The sequence below is a fragment of the Wolffia australiana genome, chromosome 15 (genome assembly GCF_029677425.1).
Source record: "Wolffia australiana isolate 7733 chromosome 15, ASM2967742v1".
NCBI classification, from domain to species: Eukaryota; Viridiplantae; Streptophyta; class Magnoliopsida; order Alismatales; family Araceae; genus Wolffia; species Wolffia australiana.
Window position 1 is genome coordinate 1,286,636 of NC_135849.1, and position 8,519 is coordinate 1,295,154.

Here is an 8,519-nt window from a genome sequence, read left to right on the forward strand (position 1 = left end):
AGCCCGCCGGGCCGCCCAGGCCGCCCCAGCCAAGACCGTCCTAGGGCCGCCCAGGCCGCCCCAGCCAAGACCGTCCCAGGCCGCCCAGGCCGCCCCAGCCAAGACCGTCCCAGGGCCGCCCAGGCAGCCCCGCCAGGGCCGCCTAGGCCGCACATCCAAGGTCGCCCAGAGCCGCCCGACCGCCGCACGCGTGCGCCGCGCCGCCGTCTGCGCGCGCGCGCGCGCCGCGCGCGCGCGCCACGCCGCGCCACGCTGCGCGCGCCGCCGCCGCGCCTGCGCCCGCGCGCCACGCCGCCGCGCCGCGCGCCACGCGCGCGCACGCCGGCCACCAACGTCGTCGAGGCCGTCCAACGGTTCGTCGTCGACGCCGTCCACGCTTCGAGCCGCGCGCGCTATGCGCGCTCCGGGTGCGCTCCACCCATTCCGCGCAGTCCGCGCGCGCGCTGCTCTGTGCACCCTATGCGCACTTCGCGCACGGGTATTCGCCTCGCCTGACTCTATGACGACGCCATCTACTATCTGCCATGGCCGTTCAACGCCCGAAACGCCGAGAATCTTTCTCGTCTAGTGGGCCGCTCAACGCCCGGATTCGCCCAGCCTCGCCATGATCGAAATTTCCCGCATCCTCTTCACGCACTACGGTGCCGACGTACGCCTGAACCCTTTGGTGTCGAAAGTGTTCTCCGTCCAATGTTTTCTCGAGAAGTTTCCACCGCCGACAGAATTACACTTGGTTTGGATTTCCACTTATTCTCTCTCTTTCTCAAGTGTTTCTTTGCGACGCGAATTCGGATATTGATTTCGGTGCTTAAGCATCGTCGCGGTGGGGAAAGACAGTACTCCCGCCCTCGATAAGAGTATACTCCCCGTATGGTCCTGTAGGTACCTCCGCCCCCCGCGGGCCCCGGGTTTCCTTTGGCAGCACCGTCCACATTCAATTTAAGGATGCCTATTGGGGGTGCTAGCCAATAAACAACCCGATACTAAATGCGGATGGGGGCGGGTGTCGCCGGAATGCCCACGGAATGGAGGAGGTCGCAAGCAAGTGTGGATGTGCTGGTTCAAGGGGAAAGTAGATGGTGAATGCGCCTTAGCCACAGCTGAACTCGACGTATAATATCCACGACGTGCATGGACTTACCTGCGAAACGAGAAGAATTTCGCCCTTTCCATATCTCCCATAGTAGATAGGCTATGGTGATGTGTGGAATGGGGCTCCGTGTAGAGCGTGTTGGCGAGGTAAGGAACTTGCCAAAACACTCAGACGGAGTCAGTGGACGACAACGGTTAGTGACGAGGTGCCAGCATGCGAGTGCTGTCTCACTCTGGAAGAAGAGGTGATCCATGGTCTCACTGTGTGGTACTGTGGTACAATAGTGACAACGGGAACTGAGAGAGTAACCTCTACGAGTCATGCAATCATCAGTCGGTAGGCCGCGATGCAAGAGTCTCTAGAGGAAAAAGGAAACTCGAGGAAGGATCGCCGGATGCCAGATGCGGCGACCCCAGTGCTGGATGGGGGATTTCTCCCTATAATGCTCCCATGAAGATTTGCATGAGTATGTGCCTTTGGGTGTGAGCGTCCAAATGGCAAGGTCAGGGGTGGACCCGAGCGAGGTTCTCTGGACCTCACGTAGCGTATCGAGAGGGAGGCCATGCTCCCGCAGTCGGTGTTGGGTGTTCCCCTAAGCAGCTGTGCCACTGTTAGTCGCACCTCGTGTGGGACAAACTGTGGATGGAGCGCGAGTGGTTCGTCAGCATGCCAGGTATCAAACCAGGCGCTAATCTCACCTTAGCCAATATTCCAGCGAGTGACCTGGGCCAGCTGGAGCCAGTGGCAGCCCCGAGGACCCCGAACGTCAGCCTCACGATGGGCCCACTCGCCATACTTGGCGAAAATAAAACAACCCAATAATGAGTATGTGATGCACAATCTTCATACGAGCTTCTTTTGAAGCATGTCCTGGACGTCCGTGAGGCGTCTGATCCCTAGACCCCCCTCGTCCGTCGGCTGACATGCTTTCTCCCAAGAAACCCAATGGTGGCGGTATTCTCCCGCGAGGTGACCGGACCATAAGAAACGTGCGCATAGTCGTTCCACTGAGCAGAGAACCACAGAAGATATTGACTGAACCGCCAGCATGTGCAATGGGATACTCATGAGGACGTGTCGAATAAGTTGGATGCGCCCACCGGGTGATAGGAAACGGAGTTTCTATCCCTCTAGTTTCTTTCGGAGTTTACCCAACAAAGTATCAAAATAGTCGTGCCTCACGGGTCCCAAAAAGATAGGGCATACAAGATATTCAAAAGGAAGGCATCCTCGTGAGTATCGAGTATAGTGTTGAATGATCTGAGGGCACTTTATAGTAGTGGAAGGACCAACTATAAAGCTACTCTTCGAGGCGTTGACAAGCTGGCCCGAAGCTTGCTCGTATGTCGTGAGAACGCTCATAAGTTCCCTAATGGATTTTTTATATCCATTGAGGAAGAGGATAACATCGTCTGCAAATAGAGAATGTGAAAGGATCGGGCATCCCCTTTTCGTAAAGTAGGGTTGGATGAGGCCGCGATCGATCGCACGGGTGAGCGATCGACTGAAGACCTCTTCCATCAATATGAAAAGGGTAGGCGAGATAGGGTCACCTTGCCGAAGACCTCTCGTGGCCGTGAAGAATCCAGTGGAGTTTCCACCCATCAAAAGAGAGAAGTGATTCTCTCTTATGCAAACATTGACAAGATCGATGAACTCAGTGTTGAAACCAAAGCGGCGCAACACTAGGGTGAGGAAATTCCACTCGACTCGATCGAAGGCCTTCTCCATATCCAGTTTGATGATGACATTTGAGCCCGGAATATGGGCGTCCAAGGATTGGGCTAGCTCTTGCACAAACATGATGTTGTCATGGATCTGTCGACCCTTGACAAAGCCACATTGCTCATGCGAGATGAGTCGCTCAAGGAGGTTCCGTAGTCTATTAGTAATGATTTTGGATGCAACTTTGTAGCATACATTACATAGACTAATGGGGCGAAAGTCTCGGAAGGTAGTTGGAAGAGCCACTTTTGGTACGAGTGCCAAAAAAGTAGATTTCCAACTACGAGGGAAGACTTTACGCGTAAACACTTCCTTGATAGCTAGCACCAAATCGGTGCCTACGATGTCCCAATAAGCCGTATAGAATTCCGCGGAGAATCCATCCGGTCCGGGGGCTTTGTTCCTAGCCAAGGAAAAGACGACCTCCTTGATCTCTGCTCGAGGGGGTATGGTTGTGAGGAGGGCGCTGTCCTGGTCGGTCACCAAGTGAGGGATAGAAGCGAGAAGGTCCTCACTAACCATAGTGGGTTGTGAGGATAGGAGCGAGCGGTAAAATGCCACTCCTGCATCTGCCAGTTGGGTGGGGTCCTGATTATATGTCTCTAGTAGAGTCGTATAATTGGGTCTAAATCTGTGACGGATCGAGGCGTGAAAGAAACGTGTGTTTCTATCACCTTCGCGTAGCCATTGGATACACGATTTCTGGAGGTAGAGAATCTCCTGGCGCCGCATGACAGTCTCAAGCTACTCCTTTAGTCGAGTGTGACACACTCCCACATCGTCCGTCCAAACATCCTGCAACTGCCGCTCGACGGCAGTTAGTTCTATCTTGAGTGCTTCGACTGGCGCGTGGTAATCTCCAAAAACATGTCGATTCCACCACTTCAGGTGGAGTTTGAGATTCCTCAGGGGATAGCTGAAATTCTCCATAGGTGAAGTCGAGATCGTTCCATGCCAATGGCTGTGTACAAAACGACAGAAGTCGTTATGCTCTAACCACATGGCTTGGAAACGAAATGGTGTGCGGCGAACTCGATTACTCGAGTCCGGGAGAAGGAGGATCGGTGAGTGATCTGAATAATAGCGCAGGAGGAGCTCAATCACGATGGTACACTGCATCAGCGCCGCACTATTGGTGAAACAACGGTCGATCCGTTGGTACATATGTGCATCGGCCTGACGCTGATTACACCAAGTCCACTTCTCACCGATAGTAGGAGGCTCGACAAGTGGCCGAAGTAGGCGCCCCCCTTGGTGTTCGCTGACTGCCCGTATGCAATTGAAATCTCCAGCGAGAATCCAAGGGAGGTCTTCAGGCTGTGAGTGAGAGTGAATGTGTAAGGCGAGTTCCCCCCAGAAGGCCTCCCGCACTAAGTGTATATGTGAGGCATATACTATAGTAATCCTATAGGGCTTTGGGGAGGTTGCTATGTCAAAAGTGGCATACTGGGTCCCTTCAGCTAGTAGGTCCCACTTCCATAGGAGCCAGAGCTTATTCGACGGATGACAGTGAACATGATCCATTCCGAGTTTCCCCGCAATGGAATTGGAGCAGTCCGATGTAATCATCGGTTCAATAAGTCCAACTATTCCCAAGTTGTACTTATTGACTAGGGAGAGGAGGTGTGATTGGGTTAGAGGGTTACGGATCCCTCTACAATTCCAAACAATACTTGGAATCATAGAACTATTGACTCGTGTGACGCACCCTCGATCGGGTGTTATATACGCGACGTGGATCCGGGGTATCCGAGTGATGACCTGGTAAAGGGGAAGTGTCCACGTCTGACTTCTTAGAGAGGGAGGCGACATAGTCCTCGTCTCCTGTGGAGGTGTGGCCTCTAGTATCTCCACAAGTGTCCTCGGTACTAGAGATTGGTGCTTGATTTTGAGTCAAGCATCCTTCCCGCTCGAAAGGTATATGTGATGGGTGGAGGTCGGGCAAGGAGGTGAGGATGTCCGGTGGGGGGGGAGTGTGGCTAGGGTGAAGGGGTAGGCTCGGAGCGGGGATGGGTGGCGATAGGCAAGGGGTGGGGATGGGTGGCGCTAGGCTAGGGGTAGTGATGGGTGGCGATGAGGGGGAATGTGGGGATGAGTGAGGTGGTGGCGAGCGAGGCGTTGGGGAGGGAGTGGAGTGGATGGAGGGGATGTAGGTGGAGGTGAGCGATGTGGTGGGGGAGGCGATGGGATAGGTGAAGGCAGTGGTGAGGGAAGGGGGGATGTCGGTCTCGTAGAGATGGTGGGTAAAGAGGATGCGATGGTCTGATCAGCCTCCCTAGAATCATCCTCCTCTAGTCCCTCTATGGTTTCTAGGAGGGCAAAGATGTTTGAGGTCAGTGGGGGGACGCTAGCCTCCTTACCTTTGCTAGTAGAAGGGGCCTTAGCTCGTGGTGGGGTTTTGGAGCGCTTATCAGCGCCCTTCTTTACCCACCGTGAGGCTGGGAGGGAAGGCTTAGCTATGGGAGGATTGATGGACGTAGGAGCTCGTGTGGTAGAAGTGGGGACAGAGGTGATATCCAGCGAGGCAGAAGATGAGGAGGGCTTGCCTGTAGAGGGTCGTTCGTTAGGCCGTCTCTCGTGGGGGTGGAAGTCGCCGCAGCTATATAGTCATCGTAGGCCAAAGGAGGAAGAAATTCCTCCCCGGGGGATGATGTCGTCAATGTTTTTTGACGACATGTGTGGATGGTATGACCTAGTAGACTACAGTGTGTACAAAAACGTGGAAGGTTTTCATACACAACTTGCTGGCGAATCAACTCATCACCATTGCGAATGAGTATCATACGATGTAAGGGTTCAAGAAGGTCTACCTCCACACATACCCGCGCGTAACCAAGTCGACTGAAAAGATGGATATCCTTGTCGGCACGTATAAAGGTTCCAATAGCACTAGCAAGGGATTCTAAGGCCGCCGGTGTAAAGAGATGGGGACGTAGGCCCGGGAAATCCTATCCACACCGGGACAAAATGAGGACCTTGCTCGCGCGAGCTCCCTATTTGCTCCGCTGTCCATCGGTAGGTGTGAATCAGGGAGTCCTTGATCGTCCATGTAGTGCGGCTCCACGCCTTCCTGAAATCATCTTCAAGCTGGAAACGGATGAAGACGCTCCTGTGATTCCTAGCTCCAATAGCCACAGGATCAAGGAAATTCCTTTGCGCTAGATAGACTTTCATAATATCATCTATAAGTGGTTGCTTCGTAGCGAACCGACCTATAAGTGTATGGGCGAATGGGGCGGCCATTCGTGATATTTCCTCCCGAGAGAAGGTGACTAAACGTATGCCTTCGGAGTCAGTGTAACCTTGTGTCGGAATCGTGTCGTCATAGCGGGGGGGAATCGTAGTCTTGGGGTGGGTAGTGGGAGAGGGTGTATGGGAGGGACCCGCCACTCTCGCTGCCCATGTCTTCGTAGGGGGTGGCCCTGTGTCTAGTGATGTAGCTAGGGTGTGTGTGGGGATGACCCGGTCAACATGGTCAACAGTGATGTAGATACGTGCATGTGTGGCTAGAGTAGCTGCGTCGGCCCCATCCATAGTGACCAGGTCATTAGGTTTTGGTTGGTCCTGGTGGGCCACCCCTCCTTGATTGACTTGGTCAACAGTGACTAACTCAATCAAGGGGTTTCGGGCAGTGTTGACCGAGTCAACTCGGTCAGTGTTGACCGAGTCAACTCGGCCCGTGTTGACCGAGACCACACGGCCAGTGTTGACCGGGTCGACTCGGTCAGTGTTGACCGAGTCAGTTCGGTTAGTGGTGACCGAGTCGACCCGGTAGACCATGTGCCGATCGACCCGCTCGACTCGGTCAGGCTTGACCGGGTTGACCGGGTCGACTGGGTGAGTATCGATCGGGTCGACTTGCTCTTGAACTGCCGAGTCGACTAGGTCGACTCGGTAGTTCGTGACCCGGTCGGCCCGGTCGGCCCGATCGACTCGGTCAGGAAAGGCCGAGTCGATCTGTTCGGCTCAGCCTAAACCCGCCGAATCGCCACGTGCTAAGTCATCCAAGTCGACAGAGTCGACTTGGATTGACTCAGCCGACGTGGCGTCCTCTCTCGCAGATCCTTGTGGACAGGCGGACGTGGGATCATCCTGGCCTTCTATCAGATGGACCGCAGGTAGATCTGACGGCGATGGCGTTGTGGAACAGTCAAAGAAATCAGGCGCCTTGGAAGGGTCAATAAAAGCGGGCGGTGGCGTGGAAGGGTCAGTAAATGCGGGCGGAGGCGGCGTGGAACGGTCAAAAAAAGGGGGCGCCGGCGGTAAGTGCATCGGCAACGGCTCTTTTTTTTTGAATTTGATGGGGGTCCATCGGAGGTCCATCATCCGGACCGTCCTCAGCGTGACACCTGTCATCGCAGACGGTCCGGATAGTCGGACAAACGATACCCGCAGTGTTGATTGCGGGGTGCAGCGCAAGATCGGGTTGTTTTTGGGCGTTTTTGTAATTTTCGTTTTTTTTTTGTTTTCGTTTTTTCGTGAGCGTTCGATCCACTGGCTGTTTTTGTAATTCTCTGACATGTCAAGCACGTCAGATGGGCGGGCTGGCTGGTCCCGCTGGCTGTTTGACGTGTTTGAACGTCAAGCACAAATTATACCTTGCGAATCTTCTCCCCGTGACGAACAATTCAAGCACAAATTTGGCAATAATTCCGGTTGTATATTGTCCGAAATTTGAAAAATAAAATTCGGGAGTGAAAACTTACCTTCGATCTTGAATTTCCTCTAGAATGAGCTATACTGATCCGTTTCAGGAAATTTTTGAATCGATTCCAATAGATTATAGCCTTCCGGATACAATGAAACCACTTTCAGCTCGATCTGAGGTCGGATGGAGAAGTTATGAGCAAATTTCCTCCGACGGAGGAGAGAGAAGCTCTGACTTTCGGCCACATACGTACATACGTACATACATACGTACATACATACGTACATACGTACATACATACGTACATACATACGTACATACATACGTACATACATACGTACATACATACTACATACACACATACATACATACTACATACACACATACATACATACATACATACATACATACATACATACGTACGTACATACATACATACATGCATGCATACATACATACATGCATGCATACATACATACATGCATCCATGCATACATACATACATACATGCATACATACATACATACATGCATGCATGCATACATACATACATACATACATACATACATACATACATACATACATACATACATACATACATACATACATACATACATACATACATACATACATACATACATACATACATACATACATACATACATACATACATACATACATACATACATACATACATACATACATACATACATACATACATACATATCAATGTAGAGGTAACTTAAGGAGAGGAAGAGAGATGGATAAAGATATAGGTATAGAGAGACAGAGGGAGGATAGAGGAAAGAGAGAGCCAATTTAGGGAAAATAATCCAGTTAAAACATATTCAAGGAAGGATTCACGTCAAGATAAAATATGAATGCCCATAAACAAGAAGCTTCTAGCAAAACAATGCCACATGATTAATTTATTTAGAAATCCCATTATCTAGTAAATTGGTGGTTAAAGATAGAAGCAGAGGGGGTAACTTAGCCCAATCAGAATATTATAATTTTTCTGACGTGTGAAGTCCTCAGATACCCGTGTTCCAC